Here is a 10300-nt window from a genome sequence, read left to right on the forward strand (position 1 = left end):
AGAACTTGCTTGTCTTATTGTGACAAAAATTTGTGCTCAGAACTGATTCTAACATGTCATCTAGTTCTCCACTTTTTCTCCTATATATGTAAGTTCTTCTCAGGTATAATATTTTGCCTTAGCCATGAGGATTTAATCTTGATTACTTTAAACATTCATCCTAGTTAAGAAAATAGTTTTGAAATTTGGTACTCTCTTCTAGCTTTCACAGTGGTGAGAACGAGGTTTTTTAATATATCTATATTCTGTTGCATCTTGCGAATCAACAATGAAAATACTGAATAAAACTGAAATGACAACAGATCCTTATGGATTCTCATGGCAGGTTCTCTCCAAGTTTGATTTGTGTAAGCAGCATGCCAATTGCCTGGTGCTTTCATAAAAATTATGTTTCTTTTGATTTTTGTTTTAATGAAACTGTCATGGGACAGTGTCTAAATGATACTAAACTCAAAACCTATGATACTTACTGTTTTTCTACCAAATCAGTGAAATTGATTGCAAAAAAGGGCATTAGAGTAGTGTGAGAGCAGCTGTTCCTGACAACCTTATGGTAACTTCTTATTCATTAATTTATTCTATATTATTCCTTGACATCAAAATAAATCTGGATTGCTTTAGACCAGCTTACCTTAAATAGATTAATTTTATAATTTTCTTGTCTCTTTAAACCTATATAGTCTTTTAGAAATTCAGAGATTGTTTTTGGTATATTATTTAGTAGATTTCTTTAGGCCCTATTAACTTGATTACATGAAATTTACATAGTTTTTAGCTCATTCCTTCTTTAAGCTCTATGGTAAGATAAATTTAACTAAGTATCTGGGCACTTCTAATGTATTTCCGGAATATTTTATTGTTGCATTTTATACTCCTTTTTACCTGTCACTCATTTTGTACTGTAGGCTTTGTAATTTTATTCTTTTATTCATATTCTTTTATGTTACCCTTCAGTTATGTCCCCTTATTGTGACTTCTTCAAATCTTTGAAGAGCTTTTAATGTGATGTTAATACAGTCTACTTAAGCTTCCTTTCCTTCCTTTTGTTCACATCAAGATAGCTTGCTATTGTATGTTTAATTAAAAATGAGTCTATTGTTCTCTGTAGAAAATCTAGGTTAGCTTTAAATGACTGAGCTCAGGCCTAGGCTGTACAGAAAGGAGGTTAATTAACTCATACAGAATGGCATGCTGTTATGATGAGCCTGCTTTTAGTACCTAGACTAGCTTGATTAAAGTTAGCTTAACTATTTCTACATAACAATGCAATCCATAGTTGGCAGTGCTGACATGCTTTTTCTTCCTCTTTTTCCCAGAGCAGGGAAGTCTATTTTGGTCAAATGTGTCATGATCACTTTCACTCAGTTTAGTTTCTGCCTTTAAAATCAAAGTGAGCTCCTCTCTGCTTGTCATGCAATTCCAGTTGGTAATGCCTCTGTACTGTGAAGCAAAAGTTCATCCCTAAAATGCTACAAGAACTTGATGAACATTTTGTGTCCTGCCATATTGCTCTTCAGGCTGGTATTCAAGTGATTGAAATCCATTGTTATCTCATGGGCAAGCTTCTTGAATACCTTCATTAGTTGCTCAGAATACATCAGAAAAAAGCATCAACTTCCTCCTTTTGAGTACAGCTGTAGTCTATTATAAAAAATAGACCTGAATCATAATGTAATTTTGCTTCCTCCTTTTAATTTTCAGCAGGAACAGTATCTTTTGTCTCTTCCTGAATTCAATACACATTGAATCATCATCCCCTGATTTACTGTGCCCATTTTCCCTAGCATTCTTATATACAGCTATCACTCATGATATGCTACCATATCTCTGGGGTACTACTAAACCTGTATTTTTTCCATAGTCTCACTAGATCCCTGGCATTTGACTCCAAATATTCCAGGTTGTTTTTAATTTTTTTTTCATTTTTGGTTTCTGGCAGATATTTCCCATGGTATTTAACTACAAAAGCTTTGTCAATTATCTAAAAAGCTTCATTAAATACAATGCTCAAGTGTTTCTTGTCAATCCATTCTATTCTATTGGGCATTTTTAAATATGTTCAGAGTAGGCTTAACCTCAACTGTTGAAGTCAGTGGTGAAGTTTCTGTTGGGAGTATAAAAGACTCCTGAGTGTAGTTCAAGGATTCATCCAATAATATATTTTTTCTGAAAGATATGTCAATAGCCAACCTATGGCACATTAGCCAAAGGCAAAAGTAGTAAAGAGTACTTTAGCTTATTGTTAGCAGAACTAGTCAGAAAACAGAAACACATTTTTTTCATGGGGAAAAAACCAACATTGTTACCTCTCATTGTAACCATTGTTATCCAATGACATTTAAACCATTTAACATAAGTTTGCACTTTTGTAAAGAAAACATTTTTGAAAGATATGAATGAATAGTTTTGCTTTCAGGAGACATTTAGGACAGACTAACTTCTACAAGAGAAACACTGGCCCTAGTTTTCTGTGACACACACAGTCTTTTCGCTGTGTGTACTCAGAGCCTAGAGTAATAAATAAATCCTTAACTGGTACATCTTGCTTCTACCACAGTAACAATAATAAAATCAACAACAAATAGACGTGTCATGGCTTACTTGTTGCCCTGATCTGAGTGACAACCTGGAGGTACTTGCAGAAACTCCACTGGATTAAAAACAATCATGTAAAGTTTACCCTCATGATAGAATTGCCAGCTCCATTCTGAACACATTTAAACTAGTTTGTAATCATCTTTCTTGTACTAAATTCTGCTAAGATTTTCTGAGCAAGTTGTAAGTCAATTTGTTTGTGTACACAATGTGTGTTGGATTTAAAATCAATTTTAATTAAACTAATGTTCATCAATAAAAAAAAGTGTAATTCACCATTTTCCATGGAGAAGAAAATAATCCTAGAGGCAGATTTAAAGTGTCAACATTTAAAGATGTTCTATAAGTCAAATTGTAAAGGCAAGGATGACAGAAACTTGTACAATTATTTTACATGTCAATTTAAATTGAAGATTTTATGCAAAATAAATGTTTCTAGTGAAATCCTTCTAAACCACACCCATTCTGAAATACAGTACTTGATTATAATTTGGTTTGGTTTTAGTACTCCTTGAAGGAGTACATCTCCTTTAGGTCTCTGTACTCCTTTGCTAACATTACTAAGCTCGTTTTCATAGGTTAATCTCTCTACAATTTGAGGGCTTGATTTTCAGCTGCTGGTTTGGTACACCCTGCATATATAGATCCCTGCATTTCATTTTGGAAGCATCCTGAAGAGGACTCATAAAGTAAGGCAGAGTACATGGTAATCCAGAAATAATCTGGTACACTTTTATATACCTGCACTGCTGAAAAAGAAAATAATACTAATTTAGTCTCTTTAAAGACATGAAAAATTTAAAGATCAGAGACAAATTTGTAACAGAAAAGAATAGATTTACTTTATTAAAACAGATTTGGAACACATGTGAACTATATGGAAAAAACAGCCGAATGTGTTCATCAAGTAAGATACTCCCACACCCCTTCAGTGTTCCAGCTACTTTATGGAGATGATGGCTTGGCTTCCCTCCAACACCTATACATACTTCATGTCATTAGATGCATGAGTCACTCTGCTCTGCTGTAGAGCTGCTAAATGTGGTGCCACAAATGTTCATTTGAAAAATGGATGAGCCCTTGAGTCATATTTCAGTATAGCTGGTGTTTTAAGAAAAGGCCTTTTAGTAAACTTGTTACATATAGTCCACAGGACAATGGAGCTGCAATTTATATCATAGTAATGAAAATAAACATGGATAGTGGTGGTGAGAGAAAACCTGAAAAGTCTCAGGGAAGGAGGGAGCATCTATTAAGGATAGATATTCTATGCAAAAGCAGTATTCCAAAAACCTTACAGACTAAACAGGAATTTCCATTTGATCCACCGCTACAACATGTCACTTAAATGTAAATTTAAAAAGTAACTTGCAATGTCATTGGGTTTTCCCTCATTTTGAATGGGCACTGTTAAGTTGTTGGCAGAACATTAGTTAGCTGATGTTTTTTTATGATTTTTATGATGATTGTTTTATTCCTTTGCTCATGAGCAAGTTCATGTGACTAGACATAAAAGAGTATATGTGTATAAAACTCAAAAGGATGTTTAAATCCCACTCAGTAAATGGTAAAACCACAAGTCTCACTTTTATTGGTCTACGGGTTCAGTGTTCTGGCAGGGGGTGTTTTTCTTAGATGTAGGGGAGGGAAAATAAAGCAGAAGAATTGAGATGCAGAACTAAACTGTTTAATTAGTTTATGTAGTTGGCCTTTAAACCTCTTAAAATGTTTCAGCTAAGAATATTTGAAATGCCTATACTTTTTGCATAGGTAACAGTCCCAGATTTGTTAGGCCATTTATGTAGTAGCTACTTCAACTCCGTGTCCAACAGCATTCTTGCTTGCAAAGAAGAACTAAAGAATAATATTCATGCTTCCATTTTAAATCAGTAAAAAAATTGCATAATTTAGATTAATTTTCAGACATGCATATGAATGAATTATTCCTTTGACATATATTCTTGTGTATTGGTTGACTTTATCCCACTTTCCCTAAACCAGAAAAGATAAAGAGCAAACCTGTGTTATGGTAAGTCCTGTCTAAAAGCTAAGACTTGTGATCAACTATGGATATACAAGATCAGCACAGCTAAGGCCTGCATAAACAAATTAGACTGTTTTTCATATATTGAAGAACATACAACAAATATATAAAGGCCTTTCCTTCTTCTTTCCCAGCTAGAAAACTTGGCATGCTTTGAATGATGTATAATAGAGAAGTCCTATGACTATATTTCTGAATATAAGACTAGATTTTTTTCTGAAGTAGAAAATGCTTTCTCCTCTGTCACCAGTCAATAGAGTTATGTATATATATTTATAGCAGCTGGAGATGTAACGATGAGTACAAACAACCCTTCTATTCAGAGCAGTTTTTTAGAAAATAATTTCTTCAGCAAATAATTGCACTTGAAGCACTAAGGATGAATTTTTCTCATCTAAATTTAGCCAATATGCAAGTTAAGCCTTTAGTCTAAGGTAGTCTCCCATGCTTCTACTGTGTGTCATGGAGAGAGATGTGTGATTCACTGTTCTTATCCTGGACATCACAACTAAGGGGAATAGATTTTTTTCCTACAGGATTTCTGCTCACTCTGGGGAGAGTCCAGATGACTATCTTAGGTTAGATATTCAATTTTAAGGTACTGCAGGTGACTGAAATGAGCTATGTCTGCATTATTTGTTAACAGCAATCCCAAATTTGCTCTGAAGATTAAAATTCCCCATTGCCATATTCACATATATGCAGCACATTTTCAGCATTTCAAAATCTCTGTGACCATGTTGATCTCTTAGTAATCAGACATGCCTGGACAGGATGGACACCAGGCAGCATTGTGGAGGGAAAGTTCCCTGGACATGAAGCACACTGCTCATATAGCTGTTTTGTAAGTTGTGCTTTTAATTGTGGTGGAAACATATCTGCTATCAGCTGACTGGTTTGAAGGAGAGAGGAAAAGCAGTCTTTTGCATTTTAAGAGGAGCAGAGGTGAAATTCTGGGGTTTTGTGTGTTCTGAAAAATTTCCAAAACCAAGCTAGAGCTTCTGCTCAGTACTCATAAGCATATGGTAGTTTTTGCAGGATCACATTTAGAATTCTGACTTGCTATGATATGAAAGAGAAAAATTCAGTTTTTGATATTGCTGCCTCATTATAATAGCTTGACTTCAATAGCCTTCTGTTCAAAGAATTGGAACAGAAAAGGGTGTGAGAAACTACTTAGGACTACATCACTCAGCAATATGCAGAAAATAAATTGAACAACTCTTCATGCTGTATGGCTTCTGATACTTACATTTTTTTTTTAAATTCCTGAAGCGAAAGACCATTAATGGAAGAAGTTCAAGTTACCTGATCTTTTAAAAGGATATTGGATAGAGGGTTTAGACAATGAGGGAGTATTTGGCTTGTCACCCTTGGATGGTAAACACTAAAGACTTCACATGCTGCAAAGACATACTTTTCAAGTACCCAAGAATTTTTAGAAATCTAAAGCAAAAAGGACCTACACTTCCTCTGAGATTGTGAACCTTAAACCCATGCTTCAAAGGAAGCATATATGCTCAGCAACTATAATGGCCAGGCATTAAAGGATACAGCACTCTGGTTGACAACTTAAGCAATGAACTGTGGTGGTTTTGGAAGACAGAAACAGAAGAAAAAAGACAGGAGCATGGTTTTTCATCACTATATGGATCTATGTCCTACATGTGGCTGCATTCATTTAGCCAGTTGTACCTGTGTGTTGGATGGTTTTGACTCTGGTTATTTTCCTTCATCTGACTGTAAGGATTTGTTACCTCTTTATGCAAGAAGAAAGTTATTTCTTTGGGAGAAGAACCATCTCTTGTTTGTATTTATATAATGTGAGACAGGATATTGTGGCCCATGACATTAAACCAATTACAGCAGTAGAGCTACATTAGTCACTGGTGATGGCACCTGGACGATAAGAAAGTCAAGGAAACCAGCAAGACTCCAGAGGTCTAAATTAAGTGATGAGAGCATAAGCAAATGCCATTACTAAAAGGAAATATTGTGATGGACAGGGTAAGATTCTACTAGTCAATTACTGACAGAATTTGATTGACATTCAGGTTTTCCTCTACTCTGACCAGTGCTTTTCAATCAATCACAGTACCAAAACCTTTCCACAATTTGAAAGCTTATCATTTTGGAGTGATGTTAAAAGGAATTGTATTTTTTTAAAAACGTATTTCAATATTTTTGCCTGAAAATGCATATATCTTTACAACAGGTGTTTCTCTGGTCTGTGCTGTTATTTGTGCTCTTGTCACTGTTGTGGGTCTCCAGATATTGAACTTTTTTCTCCCCCACCTTTTTCTCAAGATATTTAGAAAGTAATTAATAGACAGGAAGTTATCGCACATTTAAATATGCTGCAGTGTCTAAATATATGAATCTCCTGAACTTAGGACACTGCCACCCAACACATGAAAGTACTCTAAAAACTAGGAGATATGTGCAGAGCTCTCAGTTTTTGCAGGGTTTTTCTAACTGTAAACCACAAGCTCTTGTGAAATAGCAACACCACAAAGGTTTGTTCTTGCTTATATTTCACCAGAAGCTGTAACCACAAGTGCCAACTGTCTACAGATGATACAGGAATTAATTTGTAAAGGAGGAGATGCAACAAATTATCAAGAAAATACTTTTACAAAATCGCTTGTGGTGTTATTTCTGCTATTGGGACTGCCAGGTAACAAATATGATTTGTAGTGATATTTTGCTCTGCTCTCAACCACAGCAAGCCCTGACAGACCAGTAACCTTGAATCTTGTTTATTGCACACCAGGGCATGAGCTGGGACTTTTAAAACACTTCTATTTACTGTTCTGTCTGTGGAAGCTCTGCCAACTTCTCCCTTCACTCTCTAGTGTGTTTAGTAAAGTGTTTGCATTGCTTTTCTTCCAGTTCTAGGCCTTAAGTTTACCTGGTGGCTAATACACATCTCTGTCTTCTGGTGGGAAATCAGTGTGATTGAGCCAGGACAAAACACCACCTCAGATTGATGCTTCTGAGATTGTTTCCATCCTAATAAATCAGAAACTTATTATGTAATAATCTTGTACATTAGTGATTGTTTGAAATGTGTTTACATTTATTTTAGACAGACAAAATCTGGGGAAATAATTTCCAGAAATATTTTCTTAGAAGTTTATATGACCTGTGCTTGTTTATGCAAAGTTTGATCATATAATAAGTGGACATATTAAAACCTAAACATTTTTCTTGGTCCATCCATTTCAATCCATTTAAGATTCTTGTTTCTGACAGAGATAGCTACTGCATTTCAGAAAACAAAATAAAGATTGATGCACACAGTTTATGATGTCCTTCATTAAAAAACCCTCTATCCAAGCCTTTGGATATCACCACACAATAAGAAACTGTTATGAGTTTTCACCTTGGAGAGATCTCCTATTGAGTTCTACACTGCAAAAAATTCAGCCAGAGGTGAGTGAAGTGCTTCAAACCTCATAAACTGTGAAAACAGAGGAGACCTTGAGGTATCAATGTGTGGAGGAAATTTTGAAACTAACTTTAGAATTTTTACTTGAAAATTTCATTCTTGAAATGCCCTAAATGTAGATGATAAACTGCTTGTGAAGCTATTTGCCTATTTATATCAAAAGGACAACATATTAGCTTTTTTTAGATTAAAAATAAAACAAACAAACAAACAAAAAAAAAAAAAACCCTGGAAAAAATAGCAGTGCTGTTTCATATTTTTGGTCACTTGATGGCACTAAACTAACACTGTATACATATTAATCACCAATAGCATAAGAATATTTCCATGCCAGTGTTTTGTTTTCTGTTTTTATGACTTGGCCTGATCAAAGTGCTTTGTTTGGTTGAGGGCAGATTTCAGACACAATGAAGATTAAAATAAACAAACATATACCCAAGAAGCAGTGGTGAAATCTGGCTGACTGTGTTCCGTCTGTCTTGTTAAAGTTCATGACATACTACAAATACCACAATGGAATGGAATATGTAGCATTTCTGAGAAAAAAAAAAAAGAAAAAAAAAAAGTCAGCTTTTTAATGTAATGCACCAAAGACCAAACCAAGCCTTCCAATATAAAATCTGCAAACTTTGGACATTGGCATTTACACCAAAGTTTGTGGCCATCAGGTGGCCATGCACATGAGGCAGAATATGGGATATCCTGGACTTTTCCATATCCCAGTGTCTTTGGGGAAAATGCGAATATTTCAAGGCTAAATGTTGGGTTTATTGTGTGAATTGGAAGTGAAGCAGGGAGAACTTTGCTTGGATGGTCTCAGCTGTGTAATAGGAACCCCCTGCTGTGATATATGTGTGAAGAAGGTATTGCAGAACCACTGCGTCTCCTAACAAAGGCATGTCCTCACAGACTCTCCAGCAAACTGTCTGTATTGTATTTGTTTGTACTGAAATCTGAGAAATCCTCAGTTAAATGTATCTTTTTGGGAGGACTTTTCAGTATCTAATAGAGTAGCAAGGGAACATTTTAATTTAATTTTTGGAAGTTTTGCCCTTTCAACATATTTTTCTATAAAGGAAACAAAACTGCATTTTTAAAATAATCTCCACAGATCAGCAACCAGAAATACTTTTGTTGGCTCAAGGAACATATTTTCTCCTGATAATGCTTTTTCTCTGGATGTTTTAGACTTCTTTTTCAATACAAAGTTACTTGCATTTCAAAATCCAACTTCAGTCCTACCTGGACTTTGGCCCTTCTAATTTTCTCCCTGCAGAACCTCATAATATCCTTGCAGTCCTTCTGAGTTGCTTCCCCTTCTTTCAAAGATCATAAATTCTCATTTTTTTCCTCAATTCCAGCCAAAGATCTCTGTCCAGTCAGGCTGGTCTTCTTCCCCACCATCTTCTCTTTTGGCCCTTGGGGACAGCCTGCTCCTGAGCCTTTAAGATTTCCTTCTTGGAGAATGTCCAGCCTTCCTGAGCTTCTTCTTCAGGACTGCCCTTCAACAAGTCTCTTATACAGGCCAAAATCTGCCTGCTGGAAGTCCAAGGTGGCAGTTCTGCTGGCCACTTTCCTTATTTTGAGAACTGAAAACTTAATAATTTTGTGATAGCTGTGCCCCACATGGCCTCCAAGCATCACATCACCCAACAGTCCTTCTGTGTTCACAAACCATAGGTCCAGCAAGTGCATTGCCTAGTTGGCTCCCTCACCAGCTCTGCCAGGAACTTTTCTTCCATGCACTCCAGGACATTCTGGACTATTTCATCTCTGCTGTGTTGTATTTCCACCAGATATTTCTTAAGTTCAATTTCCCTATGAGAACAAGACCCAGCAATTGTGAGACTTCTTCCAGCTGCTTATAGAATATTTATTCTGCCTCTTCATCCTGATTAGCTTGTCTGTAACAGAATCCCATGAGGATATCTGCCTTGTTGGCCTTCCCTCTGGTTCTTATCCACAAACACTCGACCCTATCAGCACCATTGTTAAGATCTAGACAATCAAAACCCGTGCTATGTGTTTCCATTCTTACTACCTATTACATTTTCATCTATGTGCAGTATGGTACTCATCCTGAAAGGGAAAATATCCATGATTTCACCACTTCTGGAACAGTGAAATATTTATGTGCAGGGTTTTTTTTCACTGTGTTGTGGTTTAACCGCTGAAGAGATAAGGCCATGATGTACTTCACTCTCTCATGT

This window comes from Onychostruthus taczanowskii, unplaced genomic scaffold, assembly GCF_017590055.1.
Source record: "Onychostruthus taczanowskii isolate IOZ18803 unplaced genomic scaffold, ASM1759005v1 scaffold4, whole genome shotgun sequence".
NCBI lineage: Eukaryota > Metazoa > Chordata > Aves > Passeriformes > Passeridae > Onychostruthus > Onychostruthus taczanowskii.